Raw genomic sequence first — 22,784 nt, forward strand, 5'->3', positions numbered from 1 at the left:
GCCTGAAAATATTACTTTTAATTTTAATATAGCGCATAATTTAATACATAACAATCATCAATTTGAAATAAATATTTCTTTAGCCCATTTGCGGGAATCGAACCTGGGACGCCAGATTCCCAGCCGAGCGTCCAACCAACTACGCCACGGCACCTCTCCGGAACCCCGAATAAATGACCCATCACAAGAACACGAACTTAATCGAATATGTAACAGATTTCTTAATGCGCAATCAAACGAGCGAGGAATGCGCGATGAATTCTTTGAAGATATCGCATGACACGAATTGGAGCCACGTTCCCATCAAACGGCTAGAAAAATCGATTAGCTGGAAGATTAATTCGAATTTGATACTTGATTCGACTAGAAATAATAGTATCGAATACCGATAAAAAGATATCTGTAATTTTTTAACGATGTGTTTAGGAACCCCATAAAACCGGATCGAAGGCTATATACAATGAGGCAAAAATTAAGGTATAAGCACTTGGAATTCCACAGGGATCTTGTCTAGGACCAATGATTTAATTTAAATGTTTAAAAAAAATTGAGTCTCAGATTTTTTATTGATATATTTTTTTGTCCGCCTCCGTAGTGTAATGGTCAGCACGCTCGGCTACCGTTCTGGAGGTCCTGGGTTCGATTCCCAAGGGGGGTAAAAATAAATATAAGTGATTTTTTGACTGTAATATTTATTCGATATTACCATGGACTGGTACCTGAAGCGGAGTGCTGATCACCTTTCCTTCATGTGTAAAACGATCATGATAACACTGCGTTTATAAGACACAGTGCCCTATGCACCATTGGGGTGCGGATAAGGGTTTTATTATAATTATTATTTTAACATGAAGAAGAATATGGAAGTCTGGGTATTTGCATGGCTTATGACCCGTAAATTAGTCCGCCTCCACGGTGAAATAGTTATCGTGTTTAGCTGCCGTACTTGAATGTCCAGGGACCAATTCCCAGGGAATAAATATTTGTGATTTTTACCGCACGCAAGGTGCATAGGGCACTGCATTGTATTGAGGCAGTGTTATCTTGAGCGTTACTCCCATGAAACCAAGTTGATCACTTCTGCGCTTAAGGACCCGTCCAGGGTAATATTAAATAAATATTCGAGTGTAAATCACGAAAACAAAATTTTCACCCGTCCCTTAAATCGAACCTGGGACCTCCAGCTCCGTAGCTGAACACGCTAACCATTACACCACGAAGGTGGACTGACATGATCATGTCAAATACATGATGATGTCAAATACATGAAAGCGATCACATGTGAGGAATTGGAATAATCGGTGGCTTTGTATCAGGGATGCATAAATGTCGAAGGGGTGATAATGAAGAACTGATTTTGAAGAACTTTGTATCAGGGATGCATAAATGTCGAAGGGGTGATAATGAAGAACTTTGTATCAGGGATGCATAAATGTCGAAGGGGTGATAATAAATAAGTAAAAGGTTATATTTTTTAAAGAAATAATTTTAATCCAACACAGCAGCTCGCCGACGAGCATATCACTCACTCCTTCCAACAACGTCGTAAATCAAAAATCGTTAATTTTCAGTTGTGCATGTTTTCGGAATGCCCAGAAAATGTACTATACTCCAGCAAAAGCGGCATATTTTACCCGCTACGGGGCAGAAAGTGTTGTTTTTGCATTTTGAAGAAAATGTATTGTTTAATTATTTTTTTTAAATGTATAAATTATTTTTCAAATGGAGAAAAAACCTTCAGGTTTTATCTAAAAAGATCTGTTGCACAGTAAAAAGTTCAATAGGTGGCTTGATATTTATTTTTAATACATTGTATTACATTTTTAACCTTTAAAAACGTTCTCCTGAAAAATCAAGTTTTTTTATTCATGAAGTTCTTGAAAAGAGTGAGCGATATGTCAACTCAGCGTAAGACGGATACCAATTTGATCAGAGATACGAGAAATCGATTGGAAATGTATGTATCAACAAATGCTTCATTATAATCTAATCACGCAGACCACACTCGGACAGAGCTAATCTTGCTTACAGGTTTTTTTTCCTATAATCTTTCCAGTTAATCTGTTTTATTTTAATTGGGACTTGTTTCTAACGTTGACAAGGACACATCGAACTTTGGACAATTTCTGACAGGCTGGCAACATGGGAAATAAATACGACCATACACACATCAAGTATCTGTGCGATCTCCTAAATCAATGGATAATAACTAGTGTATTACATCATCATCAAATCATATATTTTTGATGTGAGTAGATAGTTCAAACAGGCTAATAATTAGCCACTTACTGAAGAGCTTGGAGGTGGTTTGTGGACTCCACATACTCCCTACGGGGAGCGGATATAGACTGAGTAAGTGAGACTCATTCGTACTACATATGTACTGAAGTATTCGTAAGCTTCGCACTGAACTATTCTATCACGTACTCGAGTATACGTAAGCTACGTACGTACGTCGTAAGCTACGTACTGAACTACTCGTAGTACGTACTAGAGTATATGTACATAAAGCTACGTATGTACTGAAATATTCGTATGCTACGTACTAAACTAGTCGTTCTATGTATCAGAGTATACGTAAGCTACGTACCTACTGAATTATTCGTACTACGTACTGAAGTATTCGTAAGCTGCATATTGAACTAGTCGTATTACGTACAAGAGTATACGTATGCTACATAACCACTGAATTATTCGTACTACGTACGGAAATATTCATAAACTAAGTACTGAACTAGTCGTACTACGTACTAGAGTATACATAAGCTACTTGACTACTGAATTATTCGTACTACGTAATGACATATTCCTAAGCTACGTATTGAACTAGTCGTACTACAGATTAGAGTATACGTAAGCTAAGTACCTACTGAATTATTCGTACTGCGTGCTGAAGTATTCATAAATTATGTACTAAACTAGTCGTACTATAAACTAGAGTATATGTAGGCTAAGTATTATACCTACTGAATTATACGTGCTACAAACTGAAATATTCGTGCTCCATACTAAAATATTAGTACTACGTACCAAAGTATATGTACTTACTGAAGACATCGTACTATATACTAGAGTAATCATATTTCGTGAAGCGCCGTAGTGTAGTTGGGTAAATGATCGACTGAGAAACTCTCGTCACAGGTTCGATTTCGAAAAAAATAATTCTAGTAATATTCAAAGTTAATGTATGGGTGTTAAAGATGATTTTTTCACATCTCCCTTCCGTATTCTTACCATCCTGTAGACTAGCCTTTCAGAAAAATAGAAACTATATGTATTAATCCTTTATTTAAAAAAATGTCTATTAAAAATAATAAAAATGTACTATTTACATATTATACATTAAAACATCCAGACCAACTGAAAACAAATCTCCTGATTCCCTTTTGCAATTGGTAAGAATCGAATCCGCAACACCAGTTTCGCAGTCGAACTTCTATCCAACTACACCACAAAGCCTGTTATTAAAACTCTCAACAAATTGAAGTTAGGGTAAAAAATACAGAAATTCTGCTATTCGTAACAGCGTTTAAGGAAATTATTTCTCGAAATCAATCCAGTACCGTAAAAGTAACGATTAAATAATATTTAAAACAGTAAAAGGACCTCGGATGCTCGTATGTTTCAATAAATGTTCCCATGCACGAATTTCCGGTTTGAACCGCTGTTATTTATCTCAAAGGAACATTTCTTGCCGCGTAATTTACTTAAGTATTTAACACACACATTAATACATCGCGTAAGTATGTGAAATCCTTCTTACAGACACCATAAACCTTGCAACGCGGATATTAATTAATATGAGAAGGAAATTAATATTTTTTGTAGAACTTATTAAATTAAAAACATAGAAATAATCCATCAAAGTAGAGTTAAAACTAAATTCGATTGATTTAGAAATACATTAGACACATATCTCTCACTCCTTTCAACTACTCCATATTTCAAAAAACTTGATTTTTCAGGAGATCGTTTTTAAAGTTTAAGAATAGAATAAAATGTATTAAAAATAATTATAAAGCCACTTATTAAACTTTTTACTGCGCAACAGATGTTGAAAGGTAAAACCTGAATGTTTTTTCTCCATTTGAAAAATATTACGTTTATTAAACAAAATAATTAAACAATACCTTCTCTTCAAAATGCAAAAACAACAACACTTTCTGCCCTGTAGCAGGTACATATTACGTTAAAGATATGCCGCTTTTGCTGGGATATAGTAAATTTTCTGGGCTTTCCGAAAACATGCATAACTGAAAATTAACGATTTTTTATATATGACGTTGTTGAAAGGAGTGAGGGATATATAATATTCACAACATTTTGAATGTCTCCAAATACATGTTCAAATACACTTAACGTTGTTAATAAATTGACTGGTCAAATTTTAAGCTAAGTAATAAAATTAAAAGGATATTTTCTAGCGCTTCTCATGTATGTAATTATAATCCAGGATTCGGACCTCACATACAAATGCAAGAGTTTCTGCTCAATAAAAAGCTTATTTCATCGCACCATAGATTTTTCTAGAGAAATTCGAGTGATTCAAGCAATATGTTTCGAATTTGAACAATATACATATTGAAGTTCCAAGAATTTAAGTAGTGTGGTTGTCAATCATGAGTAGAATTGCTGAATGTTACACGTGTTTAAAGTAATCACTTAAACCAGCATATGACGGTCGTTTGCCCCTTAAATGCTTACACTTCCATATTCTTCTTCATATATGTTGAGATGTCATAAAATAAGATAATATTATATTGACATATGACGTCAGTAGTGTTGTGATCAGGAAGGTGCCAATAATACTTCCGTTTACCCTATTATCGTATGATTCCCTATAAAATAGAGCGAGATGTGTGGTCTGATTCAACCTGTAAATCAATAAACGGGGAAGGTAATTCTATTTTAAAAATACAAATTGTAAATTAAGAGGGAGGTTCCAGTTTTTGGTACAAAGGAAGCCCAAAAAGTAATATCAGGCATTATTCGATGAATGGCGAACAAAACTCACGTAATTGTCCGGGTAATTATAATTAATTATTTCTGAACATCTCTTTCACGAATTAACGGTAACCGATATGGTTTCCTGTTACATTGATTAGATACTTGATCATTAATTATAAATCTTACATCATACTTTATTATACTTGTACTCTATATGACTTACTCGCTGTTGCTATTAACCCACGACCATTCATGGAGGAATTCTCCTTAGTATTTGGTAATCGTGAGACCAACGGGCAGAGAGCAATGCCGTTTTAACGCTAGAAATACCGACACCCAGATATCGAAAAGTTCAAATATCTGGGTGTGGACCTGTGTGGTCGAACGGATCTGCAATGTGAAGTAATGGGGCAAGTAAACAAGGCTGCAGTCATCTCGGGAAATTCCTGAAAATTCTATACGTGCCTGAAAATTCTATACGGAAAAACCCTGTCATGAAGACTCTTAGTTTTTCCCTCTACCTCTTTCCCTAAATTCCGTTTTTCCTTTGCCTTCCTTACTATCATCAATTTGTAATTTATGTTTTTTAAGTACTATCTACCCTCTGATTTAAAAAATATTTGTATTTAAATCACAATTTTTACATATTTAGAATTTTTTGCAGTGACCCACCAAGCCACCTTGTGTGTCTTGTCAGTGGAGTTCTTTTTTTATACATTTTTTATTGTTTTTGACGATTTTAACCTAATATACATGTGCACACAAAAAAAAGAATATAAACATTTTACAATTTTTATAAAATTAACTCTTGATCATTTACCCATTCCTTTATTTTGCCTTTGTTCCATATTTTATTTTGACATCTAACATCCGTCGGCAACAAATTAAAAATGTTCGTGACGATATATTACAGTATTCGACTCCCATATTTATTGTTAATTCTTGGGTTATATATGATATAGCTATATATGGTATCAAATGGTATCAAACGTTTTGAGCAATAGCCTTAGTCTGTTTTTGGTTGGTTGGAAGATATTGCTTTTTAGCAATAAGCCCGCTAATGTACTTTTTTATGTGAATGAAGTTAAAATAAATAAAGATCGGCAGCAAAATCAAAATATACAAAACTTGTGTGCGACACATCACGACATATGGGATCGAATGCAGAGCGGACACCGCAGTAACAAAAACGCGCTAAGAGTGTCAGAAATGAAGACTCTAATAAGCATATCTGGCAAGAGTCTACGAGATAGAATAAGGAACACCAGGATAAGAGAAATATGCGAGATTGAAGATGTCGTTAGGTGGGAAAGGCAACGAAGACACAAAAAAAATTATACCTTAACATAGATGAAAAAGGATATGGAAGTCTCGACATTTACAAATAAAAGGACCTCATAAAAAATAAATAAAAAAAGTCTCTGCGTAATAAAAGCGTTCCTCATTCCAACATAGATGGCTGTTGTGAACTCACACGAGATTGATCAATATGTCTAGAAGTTTCAAGAATTTGAGTAGTGTGGTTGTCAATCATGGGTAGAATTGGTGTATGCCCAGACTTCCATATTCTTCAAAAAAGAGATGACAAAAATAATGTAAAAAAAAACTCCTAGTTTTAGATAAACCAGATTTCTGAAAAAGCATTTGGAGACACACAAAATGTTATGATAAGTAGATTGGTAGATGTTAAATGTGTATAAAGTGATGAAAAAATAATTTTATAAAAATTAAACACTCGAATATACCACTTTAATGAGTTTTATTTATATATACGACTAGTTTCGAAAACGACAGATGTTTTCATCTTCTAGTACAAATTAAAACAGTTTTAATTTGTACCAAAAGACGAAAACATCTGTCGTTTTCGAAACTAGTTGTATATATAAACAAAACTCATTAAAATGGTATATTCAAGTGTTAAATTTTAATAATATAATCATGTCATTCCACAAAGTTAATGCCGAATCAATAAATAATATGAAAAAAATACTTCTTACTGGAGATAATCCAGATTTCTGAACATGTATTTTGACACACTCAAAATGTTGTTTTTGAGTTTGCTATTACCTAAGATAATTCGGTAATTCTAGCAATAAGAACGCAACCAAAATTGTAATCGCACCGTCACGACCAACAATTGGGAGATTTATTGATTGATTTAATTATTGTTATTACACGTGGCTTCTCGCAATTACGGCCCGTAACTATACGGAATCTTTCAATTCGACTTTCACGTATTACATTTTTAGACGTTTCGGGCCTGCAGTGCGTACAGTAAAACCTCGATATAATGGACAGAGGAACCGGAAGAACTGAAGCTACACCAAGTACTTGGATTCTGATTTTGTTTTTTCCGGATAAATCGCTCACTCCTTTCAAGAACGTCATAAATCAAAATTCGTCAATTTTCAGTTGTGCATGTTTTTGGAATGCCCAGAAAATGTACTATATCCCAGCAAAAGAGGCATATTTTTAACTTAACATTTACCCGCTACAGGGCAGAAAGTGTTGTTTTTTGCATTTTGAAGAAATGGTATTGTTTAATTATTTTTTTTAATATACTTAATATTTTTCAAATGGAGAAAAAACCTTCAGGTTTTACCTAAAAAGATCTGTTGCACAGTAAAAAGTTCAGTAAGTGGCTTGATATTTATTTTTAATACATTGTATTATATTTTTAAACTTAAAAAACGTTCTCCTGAAAAATCAAGTTTTTTGATTTATGACGTTCTTGAAAGGAGTGAGCGAAATGTGAAACAGAGTATTGTTCTGCAAAGTGTGTGCCGCGACACACTTGTGTACCGTAGTGATTAATTGATGTGCCGCGGAAAAAGGTCTAGTTTTGTGAAAATAGCACAATTGCTCCAAATTTTTATTGCCTGTGCTCAGTTTAGTAGGCTCACAATTCTCATTAAAGGTGGATGAAAAAGATGCTTGACTGGAGGCCTAGAGCAGATTGCAAAAGCGTGGCTAGGCACCAGTATGGACATTAGAAAAGTGGTAGGCCTGCACAGAAAGTCCAAAAGGGAGGCCTTTGTTCAATACTAGACACAAAAAGAAGGTTGAAGTCAAATTTAAAAATAACATTCATTTGAACCCTTATCCGCATCCCAATAGTGTAATAGGCTAAGATTGCTTTTCAAGACTTTTTTGCAAAAAAATAAATATTTATGATGAGTTCATAATATGAGTTTTACTTGTTGAATACCAAATAAAAAAAATATTTATTTTTAACATATTCTTCTAACCCTCATTGGCACCCAATGGTGCATAGGGTACTGCATCATATAAACGCAGTCTTATCTTGATCGTTAACACACGAAGGAAAGGTGATCAGCCCTCCACTTAAGGTACCAGTCCAGGGTAATATTGAATGAATATTAATGTGATAAAAATCACTTATATTTAATAGACCCCCCTCTGGGAATCGAACCCGGGACCTCCAAAACGGTGGTGTGCTGACCATAACACTACGGAGGCGGACAGATAAAATAAAAAATATTATTTTTTAAATATGACTAAATATACTATTATTTATGATTTATTTTTAATAAAACGGACTTTTGTCTTTAACACCTTCTCCCCCCAATGAGTCAGTTATATCGAGGTTTTACTGTACATTTTTGAATTACCAAATCGTGTCCGATACAAATTGAACGGAGCAGCGTGTTCGCCCATACTGCCACTGTCGACAATTTCTCTATTAGATTGGTGCCTTTTGTAATGGTTGGATCAACGAAGGGACGTGTTGAAATGATAGATTGCTCTCAACGTGTATTGACCGCTTAGAATATAAAACTGACTTAACTTACTAACTAACCATCACGTCGCTTCCCTGCAGGAGTAGGCAGAAAGAATAGAACGCCACACCAATCTGTCTTTGCAAACATTCTTCGCCACTTCCACATTCATGGATATCCTCATACATACCCGCCGATTATTTCGACTCCTAAACTGGTGCCAAGTTTTGTGACTACCGATCAATTAACGAAATCCTTTGAATATTATTTTTTTACATCTCATCAAAGATGAAGAAGAATATGGAATTCTGAGCATTTACGGGGCTGGTTTAAGTGATCACTTTACACACGTGTAACATTCACCAACTCTACCCATTATTGACAACCACACTACTCACACATTCAAAATGTTGTAAAAAATCCTTTGTATTCAATTTTTTTTAAGGCAAATTTACTTCGCCTTTTCCACATTCATGCGTCTCCTCATTCAATTCAGTGCACCGTTAGTTCTGTTCCCGGCATTCACTCTCCTTCCTGTAATGTATCTTCATCAATCAATCTTTATTATCACGTTATTTTTTAAAATCATAAATGTATTTTGAAATGTCAAACGTTGACGAGTGCAAACGGCCGAACTCCACGATCGTGATAGTGTTGATGAAGGATCATTCCCCAGGAATGCAGATGGCGGAGATCGCCCGCGGGATGCTGTACAATGTATCCGAGCATCTCGCGTTTCCATCGCCCCTAATGACGGCCCTAGGAACGTGCGCGGTGTGGCAATCGGCAAGCTCCGTCCGATAAACCCTGGCATCTAGTAGATCTATGTGCGTGCGCACTAGGAAACCACTGCATGTGATACGATAAGCCAGAGAAGGCCAACCTCGACCGTTTTAGCACTGAGATTTTTTCTTACGCAAATGCCAAAGACTTTTTTTGCAGTAATAATCCTTTTACAACATTTTGAGTGTGTCCAAATACTTGTTCACAAATCTGGATTATCTCCAATTATAGGAGTATTTTTCATGTTATTTTTTGACATCTCATCAAAGATGAAGAAGAATATGGAAGTCTGGCCATACGGGGCTGACGACCGTCATAGGCTGGTTTAAGTGATCACTTTACACACGTGTAACATTCACCAATTCTACCCATTATTAATAATCACACTAATCAAATTCTTAGAAGTTCTATATATTTGAACTAATTTTGAATTTTTTTTTTTCAAAATTGGTTTAAATTAATTTTTTTCTAGTGATTCAAGAACAATATTTAGACAATAACCTTGTCATCATCAGGTTCTTGTCGAAACCGGTGGGTTTTGTCACACTTCTTGTGTTTAAATTTTTGGTACGGGAATGTAATTAACTATGAGTATTTTCATGTTTTTTAATGTTTTAGAATTTAATAAACCCTGATGAAGACAAGGTTCTTGTCGAAACCGGTAGGTTAAAGTGTACTAATAATTAAAAAAATTGTCAAATTTTATAAAGTTAATTTTATAAACAATGAGTTCAAGTCCTTTTCCAAGTACTAGAGAAAAAAAATAAGTCAGCAGTGACAACTGGTAGTGATAACTGGTAGTGCCTTACTACAATATGTTTTATACTTCAACAATCCTCTGACAATTTGCCGGATAAATATACAGTTAAACTTTACAGGTATAATAATTTTTACGTTATAGGCGATTTTATTTCACTATGGGAATTTATTCGATATAACCATTTTTTTCTTCCATAAAACCTTATGATACATCGACACGCCCAAAGAATGAAATCAGATCCGAAAATATAACAGGGGAAAATAGTTTAGGCTCATAAGAGTTAAGGCGCAATATACGATAAATCGCTACGAAATTTCCTTTAAACACAGGTAACATTTAACGTAATTTAATTTTTGCATAGAATATCATTTTTGTACTGAAAAAAATAGTTTTACTTCGAAATAAATATTTGATTTTGCCAACAAATGAGTTATTGAAATGAAAGAAGTTAAAAAATATGATAAAAATATAGTAATATATATCATTAAATAAAAATTGAGCTTGATTAGACATCCAGCCCTCAGCGTGGCCGAACGCGTTGTGTTTTGAACGGCCGAGATCTCGGCCTTAAATATTGTTTAAACATTAAATAATACATATAATTTTCTGATTACATTTTAACTTTGTGGGATAAGATAATGATTTACATTTAAAAATAGTACAATATTTAAAGTGTAAATACTTGTTCACAAATCCTGGGTTTTCTCCTATGGGAGTTATTTTTTTACATTTTTATCACATCACGGAATTATTTAATTAGATTTTATCATTGTCTCTCAAACTTATTTTTATATGAATAATGGACAAGCGAAGCAGTTTGCTTCCGTAGTTTAATGGTCAGCGCACTCGGCTATCGTTCTGGAGGTCCCGGGTTCGATTCCCAGAGGAGGGTCTAATAAATATAAGTGATTTTTTCACTCTTATATTTATTCAATATTACCCTGGACTGGTACCTGAAGTGGAGGACTGATCACCTTTCCATCGTGTGTTAACGATCAAGATAACACTGCATTTTATATGATGCAGTGCCCTATGCACCATTGGGGTGCGGATAAGGGTTCGAAAGAATGTACAAGCTGAATAATTCACAAACAAATAAAATAAATAAATTAATATCAACATAGATGAAGAAGAATATGGAAGTCTGTCTTTTTACAGGGATGAGATATTTGCAAGTACCCTTTACAGATCGCTTTTTGATGAGAACATGTGTAGTTCTCTAAACTAGTCGAGATTACATATTAAAGATTCACTTTACCATAGCCGAATGCCCATAGATTAAAACGCCAATGGGTCTCATATTTATATCACCAATATGTAACTTTTTATTAGTAAATAAATATTGACGTATAAATGGGTCATTAATATGAATTTACGCACATAACAAGACCGTGTAATATACTCATAAGATACTGTACAAATTCATAATCTCCCGCTGTTTTCCCATCACTAAAAAGTCAATACTTCTCGTTTATCTATATACAATAAATACAAATTTATGAAACTAAAAGAAAAGTTAATAAAATAAACAACTTACAGCATCATTCGACTGTCAGATAGAATCATTAAAAACCATTCATTTCTCATAGTTGAAAAAATCGTGAAAAAAAAACCCATTAAAATCAGGTTTCTGTCTTTTCCTTGCGTTGATCTCTGAATATCCATGCTTTCTTTTATAAAACCCTTATTCGCACCCCAATGGTGCATAGGGCACTGCATCATATAAACGCAGTGTTATCTTGATCATTTACACATGAAGGAAAGGTGATCACCCCTCCGCTTCAAGTACCAGTCCAGGGTAATATTGAATTAATATGACAGTGAAAAAATCACTTATATTTATTTTACCCCCTGGGAATCGAACCCGGGACCTCCAGAACGGTAGCCGAGCGTGCTGACCATTACACTACGGAGGCGGACAAATACTTTGACTTTCTTTTAGGAACAAATATTTTAGTTTTTTACTAGCTGTACCCGGCCATGCTTTCTGTGACTCAGTCTGATTAAAGGGGAAGAAATACAAGAGAAAGCACATGTTTCAGTTATTCTCGATTTTCCAATTGGTAAGTAAGTAACTGTGATAGAAAATAATCATTTTTAATTACAGTTTTTCTTTTCTTGGTAAATACACCCAAAATCTAATTGTTTTGATGCATTCCGCATCATTTTCAAGATTAGACCAAGTTTCACGTACGGTGTTTGAAAATGATGCGGAACGCATCGAAACACGTGTCACATAAAAATAGTGGTATTTAACAAGCAAAACTTTTTTTTTCTGTATATATAATTGAATGTGTATATGTATGTATATGTATATATATGTGTGTATGTATGCGTATGTATATATATATATATATGTATGTATATTTATAAATATATTTTTTAACTTCTTACCTAGAAAAAAAAAAATCCTTTAACCACCCTTTATTAATTCCTCTCCTTTCCTTCTCCTTCCTGCTACATCTATTTTTTTTTATAAAATACCCTTTTTTGTTTTTTGTTTAACTCTGAATGTTTTTTAATAGTTTTATAACATAATTGTGAAATTGTTTAATTGGCTTTTTTTTACGTAACTATTTTTTGTCAGTGTAATGTAATGTTTATTATTGTTAATGTAACTATTGTTTTATATCATTTTTTTATATGTAAGCTGTACAGTTCCCGAATAAATAAAAATAAAATAAAAAAATAAAATAAAACTTAACTTAAGAATGGATAGATATTACCACAGAGTGGCTGCCGAAGCGATTAACGAAAAATACGAGTAAATAATAATGATCTGTGGGTATGTATGAGAAGATGAATGAACGTGGAAGATGAAAAGATTGTTTGCAAAGACAAATTGGTGTTGCGTTCTATTCTCTCTGCCTACCCCTGCAGAAAATCGGTACGATATAAAAAAAATATTTGTAAATGTATTTTTTATACTTAAAAAAGTGACCGATGAATGATAAATAATAATATGAATAATAAGACCCTTATCAGCACCCTAATGGTGCATAGGGCACTGCGTCATATAAACGCAGTGTTATCTTGATCGTTTATAAGTAGATGATAAATAAGGAGTGTTAAAAATATTTATTTTTATATTTGGTATTTAACAAGTAATTTTTTTTTTGCAAAAATGTCTTAAGCAATGTTAGCCTGCATGTATGAGAAAAATTCATACCAGCCTCTAAAACAGAGGTTATTCCTGCTATTAAAATGCGGATTATTCCTTTTAAAAAAAATATGTATAAATGTGTGGGTTTGTGGTCCCGTGGTTAGTGTCACGGACGCTTAAGTCAAAGTTTCTCGGTTCGAACCCACTCTTCCACAATTTGATACCTATTTCTAATAATGAGCCGCCAAGGCTCACAGAAACAGCATGAAATTGAAATATTTGTGTAAATAATAAAAACACAAATATTTCTCTTTTAAAAAAATAATTAATACGGTAAATAAAATAATTAATAGAAAGACTCTCCACGACTTGCAGGAAAAGGATTCTGTCTTACTTTGGGCATATCGCCAGAAAGAACGAGAAGAGTCTTGAAAAACTGGTAGTAACAGGTACAGTTGAAGGCAAGCGGGCAAGAGGACGGTCTCCAACAAGATGGACAGACCAAATAAAGGAATTAACCGGATCCTCGCTAAACGCTGCCATCAAGTTGGCCCAGGACCGGGAAGAATGGAGAGGACTTGTGCACCAAGTGCCTGACATTCCAGAAGACCACGACGCTCAGCATTGAGCAAGAAGATGAAGAAGAAGAATTAATACGGTTATTTACCGGTTTGTAGCGTTTACTGAAGTTTATTGGAAAGTCAATCCAATAAACATTAGTAGGTTTTCTCGTAACCTCGCGTTCAGCGAGATGATTTATGGTGATTTTATGCCAAGTTTGTCTTATATTATTCAATGAATTATTACAGCTCCGGAACATTGAGCCATAATTGCTACGATTACAAATTATTTGAGATTTGAAGCCCTCTACTTGAGTCGTTCGCTAGTATCTCGTAAACTTTTATTTCAATTTAATTTTTGTGAAAATTAATTAATGAAGAACATATCGCTCACTCCTTTCAAGAACGTCATAAATCAAAAAACTTGATTTTTCAGGAGAACGTTTTTAAAGTTCGAAAATATAACACAATGTATTAAAAATAAATACCAAGCCACTTATTAAACTTTTTATAGTGCAACAGTTTTTTAGGTAAAATCTGAAGGTTTTTTCCATTTGAAAAATATTTAATAAATTTTAAAAAAATACTTAAACAGTACCTTTTCTTCAAAATGCAAAAACAACATTTTCTGCCCTGTAGCGGGTAAAAATTAAGTTAAAAATATGCCTCTTTTGCTGGGATGTAGTTCATTTTCTGGGCATTTTGAAGACATGCACAACTGAAATTTGACGAATTTTGATTCATGACGTTCTTGAAAGGAGTGAGTGATATTATAGAATGCATTAATGTCAACATACTACTTAATTTACTTAATTTGTGTAAAAAGCGTTTTGCTTTCATCATAAACATTTTTTTTAAAATACGTAGTCACAATAAAAACAAAGTACGTAGTAACAATACAGTACCTACATACATACTCGTACATATCGCTCACTCCTATTAAGAAAGTCATTAATCAAAAATCGTCAATTTTCAGTTGTGCATGTTTTCGAAATGCGCAGAAAATGTACTATATCCCAGCAAAAAAGGCATATTTCTACTTAATATTTACCCGCTACAGCGCAGAAAGTGTTGTTTTTGCATTTTAAGAAAAGGTATTGTTTAATTATTTTTTTAAAAATATACATAAATATTTTTCAAATAGAGGTAAAAGCTTCAGGTTTTACCTAAAAAGATCTGTTGCACGGTAAAAAGTTCAATAAGTGGCTTGATATTTATTTTAAAACATTGCGCTATATTTTTTAACTTTTTCAATCGTTAATTAGACGAAGGAAAGGAAATGTGCTTCAAATCTTCACTTTTATACTTTTTTGCTATTTTCATCTGATACATTGACATTAACGACATATACACGATTAAATTATTTAAAAATTTTAGAAATCTTAATATAATGACTCTCGATCACTGGTCCAATTCATTATTTTGCCTTTGGTACATTAGTTTTTCTCTTACCTCCACCAACAGCAAAAAAATGCAAGGAACTACATTTATGACAGATTTATGATTTGGTAATAATTATTTACAAATTCAACGCCCAAAACTAGGAGTGTGATCATTCCGTTCGAGATTTGATGCGTACTTCATTGAATGTGTTCGAGCATGGAGTTCTAGGACAGCAGTTTAACGAGCGAGATATGAGCTTTAGAAGCAATAAATCAATGAAAGAAGAAATTTACCCATCACTTTTCACAGTGTCAAAAATGAATTCGGGCAAAATTCGTAGCAGGTCAATACATTTACTTCGAGTGTTATAAAGTATTACAAACGTCATTTCAATGATGAATTTTCGAATAATGGTTAATTGTGCATATGTGTATGTGTATGTGTGGGTCCGTGTGTGTATATGTATGTAGTGCGTCCATGTGAGCGTATGTGTATATGTGTGTAGTGTGTCCATGTGAGCGTATGTGTGTGTGAGTGTGTTTGTTTGCGAATGAATGTTTCTTATATACCATGTATCTATTTGTGAAGACCTATTATTGGCTTTGTGTATTTTTTGTATACTGTCATGTATCTGTAGCTGTTCGTATTCCTTAAAATATAAAATAAAATAAAATAATAAATAATAAAGGTGGCAATGTATTAACTTGTATTTTTTGAGATTGGCATTGACAGGTTTATTGCAAGTTCTAAAATTTAAATTCACAGTAAAATCGGGATACAATTTTATATTGTTTCACATTTTCAATAAACTTCGCACTATAGTTTTTTTTTATTGCTTTTCAAGAGCAGATCTGTCAGGGAGCCTAGATGCTTCTGTATCAGATCTAGGCATGCGGTGGGACAGCTTTAAATATAGGTGGCAATTAAAAGTGATTTTATGCATATTTCTTATTATTTATGGTAGGCCACCGTAATACGAGCCGACTGTTGACGGTTAGTTAATATGAGACAGTTGACATCGAGTGACAGAATCTCACTTCTGACGTCAAATCGATTTAAGTCCACCATATCGCACCCCTAGATCAAAAGAGTATTGAACAATTTTAAAACATTATTATTGAATCACTAGAACTTCACTAGAGACATCTATTGGTGAGATGAAAATAAGCTTTTTATTGAGCAGAAACTCTTTTAATTAGTATGTGAGGTCCGAATCCTAATAAATAATACTCCTATAATTGAAGATAATCCACATTTGTGAACAAGTATTTGGACAAGTACCAACGCCACGGCGCCTGTCGTTAATTAAAAATAGTATCTTTTTAGTTGCTACATTTTAACTAAAATTAAATATTCATATGTCGATATGAAAACAATTAAGACATTATCTCAATATTTAAATGAAACGGGTTTGTTGCTTGACAATGCGTCGATGTCTAATGTATGCTAATATGTATAATTACCAGTAACATTCGTAACTATTGTATAATCAATTACCGTTAAATATAAAGTAAATTTTTAAATAATTTATTTCGATAAACTTTCTAAGTCCAATAACAATATCTAATAAAAGTGAAAATGCATTTTTAATGAATAACATCATCGGTTAAATGCAAACAATATAAAATTAAATTTAATATCCTGTTATTATAATATGGGAAAAAATATTATTGATAACAGCAATTAATTGCATAACTCGAGACTCAAGTAAATATTGATTTTAAAGCCGATTTACTACAAAAATATGCATTTATGTTCATTATATTTATTCTACCTCATTAAATATGGCCGCGGAACGCAAAGAAATCAAAGAAAAATAAAATGGCCTCCATTCTCATTATAAGTATAATTTGGCAAATGTTGAAATAGTGGTTTATCGTTTTAACCCTTACCAGTTCAATGTTGAGTGTGACTCGACATCGTATTTAATAATATTTATTAATATTTATTTATTTATTTAACCCATCACACACTGGATTATTCAACTTATAAATGATACATCAATACAATCTCAACGGAGAGCGCCGCTGTCAGTCCAAATTACAAATCTATCAAAATAACTACTACTACTACTACCATCACGCCGTTTCCCCGCAGGGGTAGGGGAGAGGATAGAACACCACACTATTCTATCCTGACACAAACTCCTCGCTTCCTTCACATCCATATCGTGACACTTCCTTTACATCCTTCAGTCATACAAGCCCTCAGATTATGCAGACCTTTAACACCACCAGATTTTAGGTTCCGATTGATCTGATCGTGCCAAGTTTTTCCGCCATTCGCTACATATACTTTCTTAGTCATTCTCTTGTTATCCATTCGCTCTGCATGTAAAAAAGTGATAGTATACGAGCGTTTTATTTTTGTATTTAAATTCTCGTATCATTCAACAGATTTAAGTCTTTTTCGGCCGTCTTCGTTCTGTTCCCGCTCACATTTCGCACATATATTTTCTTAGTCATTATCTCGTTATCCATTTGCTCCACATGTCCATACCACCTCAATGAATTCATCTAGGTACCAAAATTATTTATTACATCTTAGTCTGTATTTTCACTTGTTGATTATTGCTGTTCTCGAAATAAGTCGTGTTCACATTACATAATAATAATCATAATCATAATACACGAGGACATAACAAAATACATGTAGAGCCGATAAACACAACTTAATTTGGAGTAAGGTCCTTAAAATATATTGCCTATACCCAAATTAACCAGCTGCCTGACATATATAAAATAGAACCCATTCGGGGATCCAAAATAAATGATCTGAAAAAATACTTTATAGAAAGATATACATACTTATATATAAAGTGTTAAGTCATATTTTCTTATTTTCTTTTTACCTTGTGTTTTTTATATTTTCTCATTTGTTATATTTTTTCATTTGTTTATTTTAAATATGCTTCTTATGCCTATTTATTATACCTGTTTACTGTTTTTATATTTTGCCATGTATTAGTCTTGGTTATTTAAAAAAAAACTTTTTTGTAACTTTATTATTTGTGTTCCAGTCTTGTTAACCTTAATCCCATATCCTAAAATGAGAAATAGAAAATACTCATCGGATATAATATATATATAATTTATGTATGTAATATGTTTTGTAAAATAAATAAATAAAAGTGATCTTGTACGAGTGTTTTATTTTTGTATTTAAATCTTGACGTTATTCTACAAAGTTAATGTTCAATCAATCAATAAATCACACCTGGATCTAGATAAGAATGTGGTTATCATAAACTGCGGTGATTTCTTTGCACATTCCTTATTTTTCCCCTGTGGTCTCCAAATGATTTTTGATCTCACCGGGTAGCAATGATACGTACTGAATTATCATGAGAATGGAATGATAAACAGATTCATTTAATTTGAATATCTAAAATAGATTGGAATGTCCTTGTCAATTAAAATACAATAAAAAAACAACTTTTTTAGTTGTGCAAAATTGAAATAAAGATCTTTAAAAATGTGCATACTTAATGAGCCTGCATTTAAATTTTTATACATGGTGTTTTTTTTAAGAAGTATACTTATTCAAATTTAACGCAATTAATTTATGGTGGCACCCGCTAAATGGCATATTGCGCCATTTTGTTGAAACCACAGCTCTGTCACATCAATGCCATTCAACTGAGATACGAAGAAGTCAGCATTCATGGTGCTGTAGCGCTATCCATCGACCGTAATATTCTGGCCGGCATCGTCTTTAAAAAAATATATACCAATGATTCCACCTGCCAATAAAGCACACCAAACAGTGACTTTTAATGGATGTAAGGGCGTCTAGACGAAGGTTTTTGGGTTTTCTCTACTCCGAATTCGGCAACTCTGCTAATTGACATAGCTATTTAACCAAAAATGCGCCTCATCGATGAACAAAAATTTGCGTTGAAAAAGAGGATCAAGCTGCATATTGTTTTCGGCCCATTCACCGAACGTACGACGTGCATAATGGTCATTCACTCTTTTCATGGTGAAATGGCAAAACGTACTAACTACAAATCAACTGTCGACTGTCAAATGGACAGTCTGTAGAATCAATGTTGCCAATTTAAAAACCAAACCTCCAGTAATACATCCTATATAAGACGGTTTATATTATTTCGAAACGGTTATAGCTATGAATAACAACGATTGTCTCAATCAACACTTGAGAATGTAAAATTTATAATGAGATAAGTATTACATCACCATTTTATTGTTTCAAAGATGTCTATCTTCATATTAAGTGTTCATTAAGTTCTTTGATAATAAATTCTACTTATTTATGCCCATATTACATTTATTTATTTTATGCATAAACTTTTTGCACAAAAGCGGGCTTATTTATTTATTCACACAAACGCCCAGAGGGCTTTTACAAGTAAAAATTCAAAATACAAAAAAATATAATAATAATAATAAATCCCTTACCGCACCCCAATGGTGCATAGTGCACTGCTTCATATAAACGCAGTGTTATCTCAATCGATTACACATGAAGGAAAGGTGATCAGCCCTCCAATTCAGGTACCAGTCCAGTGTAATATTGAATAAATATTAGAGTGAAAAAATCACTTATATTTATTAAACCCCCCTGGGAATCGAACCCGGGACCTCCAGAACGGTAGGCGAGCATGCTGACCATTACACTACGGAGGCGGACAAAAAAATATAAAGTTGTTAAAAGTTTAAGTTATAAAAAATATAGAGTTGTCATAAGTCTACATTTATAAGACAGACGAGTGTGGCGTTCTAACCTCTCTGCCTACCCCTGCAGGAACGGCGTTATGGATGTAATAGTAGTAAGATATATCTTAATTTTTATTAAATTATGGAGGTATGTGGACCATTCGAGCTAAGATTTCATTCACTGAGGTAATTTATATAATACTGTATTTATTTTTTGACATCTCATCAAAGATGAAGAAGAATATGGAAGTCTGGGCATTTACGGGGCTGACGACCGTCGTAGGCTGGTTTAAGTGATTACTTTACACACGTGTAACATTCACCAATTCTACCCATTATTGACAACCACACTACTCAAATTCTTGGAAGTTCTATATATATGAACAAATTTAGAAACCTTGTTCTTGAATCACTAGAACTTCACTAGAGACATGTATTGGTGAGATGTAAAGAAGATTTTATTAAGCAGAAACTCTTATATTAGTATGTGAGATCCGAATCCTGGATTATAATCACACATATGAGAAACGCTAGAAAATAGTATTTTCATTTTTATTATTTAAGCTTATTATTTAAATTATCTGATCAAATAACTTTATTTATTTTTTATTTAATCTGGAGTTGAACCAAGAACCTCATGTATGGCAAGAAAACATGTTCTTCAAACCCTTATCCACACGCGATGGTGCATAGGGTACTGCATCATATAAACGCAGTGTTATCTTGATCATTATTGAAGGAAAGGTAATCAGCCCTCCACTTCAGGTATATTGAACAAAGATTAAAGTAAAAAAATCACTTATATTTATTTAAACTCCCCCTGGATATTGATCCCGGGACCTCCAGTACGGTTGTTGAGCGTGCTGACCATTACCGTCAAGAAAATATGATAACCATTTAAATCCGGAGGCTGACGTGAAAATTGAAGTATGCAATGAAATAAGGATATAGTACTTACGGAATAAACTGCATACAATCGCACAAAATGTACTAAATCAATTGGCGCAAAAACTTCGCAGAATTCAGATACCTTTATCGGGTACCATGCACACACGGATTCTTGTATTGCAATCAAATACCGACCACTAAACAACATCCGATCCGGGAAAATAGCACAATCCCAACAGTATACATCCGCAAATATTACTTCCTAACGCAGCAGAACGAGTCTAGAGTAAGTTTTGAACGCTTTCGTCGCAGGTTTACGAAGATTGGTGGTGAATTTCAACGTAAAAGGGAAAATAATGGACGCATATTTGACAGCTACCTCCGCGCCGAAAGGCTGTGTCCACACTGGATTGAAGTTCGTGCGAGTGTCGCCATCTGGACTGCGCGCGCATGCAGGTGTATCAGACCGATAGCAAGGTGCGAACAAGGTAAAAACACCAAGTAAAAAAGATACACATTTCCATCCGCGCGTTCGAAGTTTAAGATCAATTGATATGCTCTTTTTACGCATTGGTTGGCTGCTTTGTGTTGTATTTACGTTTCGGAGATCAAAATTGTATTTCCGTCTCTTTCTCGGGCGGCTGTTGCGCATGCGTACGCGTCCGCCATATTGGAATGTGACCCCAGCTTGACCTTGAAAATATGCCGGCTATAAGAAGTTGAAATACCTATACTCGCCTGGTTGAGGTGCTTTTTGTTGCTTGCTTGCACTTGCTATGAGCTTTTCTAAAACGGCTCCAGCTGCAGCGGGCACCATATCGAAAGAATCAAAACATATCCATTTTAATGACTTATCAAAGATAGCGGATATTCGTCCCTTTTTGGGGCAGTTGTGAGAAAGTTGAACGGCATCTCAAAGGCGTTGATCCGCCCTAAGTTCGGCTGATTGCCGAGAATGATTCTCTCCATCCTGATTGACAGTGTACGTACTAAGATAATATTTCCTCTGTCAGAGAATAAAATTAATGTATTTTATGTGTAATTGACGTCTGTCAATAGTTCATACGAGCAATCTATCTAGGAAACATTTATGGTTCTTACAACACTGGTTCATATTTACGCAGCAAAAATCAACAAAAAAAACACAGAAAGTTAGTAAAAACACCTTATTTTAAAGAATTATTGTCAGAATACTGTCGGGAAAATATCCACATCGTCCAATTAATTTTTAACGATTACAATAAAATAAAAAATATATATTTTTCTTAATATTTTTAATATTTAATGTTATTTTTTGACATCTCATCAAAGATGAAGAAGAATATGGAAGTCTGGGCTGCCGACTGTCATATCCGTATTCTTCTTCATCTTTGATGAAATGTCAAAAAATAATACAAAAACTTACTCCTATAATTGAAGATAATCCAGATTTGTTAACAAGTTTTTAGACACAGTCAAAATTTTGTAAATATTTAGTGCATTTACTTTGTGGTTAGTAAGTTTTACTTTTATATTTTTTTTCCGAAAATATTAGCAATATTAGTATGAAACCACTCTCCGAGATTTTTGTCTACCGGTTCCTAGACGTATCCGTCTCTTCGTCAGGGCAATAACAACAACAGCATCCAAACAATACTACACGTCACCACCATAGAACTATTCACACACTTATAACCACACAAATTGTTTATTATATGCGAGTAGTGTTAATATTTATCACATGCCTGCATTGCTCCTATTTTCTTACGTGGCTGTAAAACATGGCACCTTACAAGGGCCCAGACTCTACTGAGCTTTGAGAATAGGTGTCTGCAAATAATTTTAGGCGTGCGGTGATTTGACTTTGTGAGGAATGATGACAAAAGGTGTAGGACGCAGCAAATCTTGGTCACAACTATCGTCAAGAAAAGGTGATTCAGTTGGCTTGGCCATGTACTCCGC

General features: G+C 33.8%; 1 protein-coding gene across 2 annotated transcripts in view; it reads right to left on the reverse strand.

Moving 5' to 3' along the window:
• LOC148303158 (tetratricopeptide repeat protein 28-like) overlaps positions 1-21,230 on the reverse strand; it is a 151,050-nt gene extending 129,820 nt beyond the window's left edge. For both annotated transcript variants that reach the window (XM_088270409.1, XM_088270408.1), the window contains exon 1: positions 20,914-21,230. The gene's annotated coding sequence lies outside the window, so the exon portion shown is untranslated. The remainder of the gene's footprint in view (positions 1-20,913) is intronic.
• Positions 21,231-22,784: the final 1,554 nt, after the last annotated feature.

Source organism: Brachycentrus maculatus, unplaced genomic scaffold (assembly GCF_059751285.1).
Source record: "Brachycentrus maculatus isolate JH-2025_06_01 unplaced genomic scaffold, ASM5975128v1 h1tg000384l, whole genome shotgun sequence".
In the NCBI taxonomy this organism is placed as follows: Eukaryota; Metazoa; Arthropoda; class Insecta; order Trichoptera; family Brachycentridae; genus Brachycentrus; species Brachycentrus maculatus.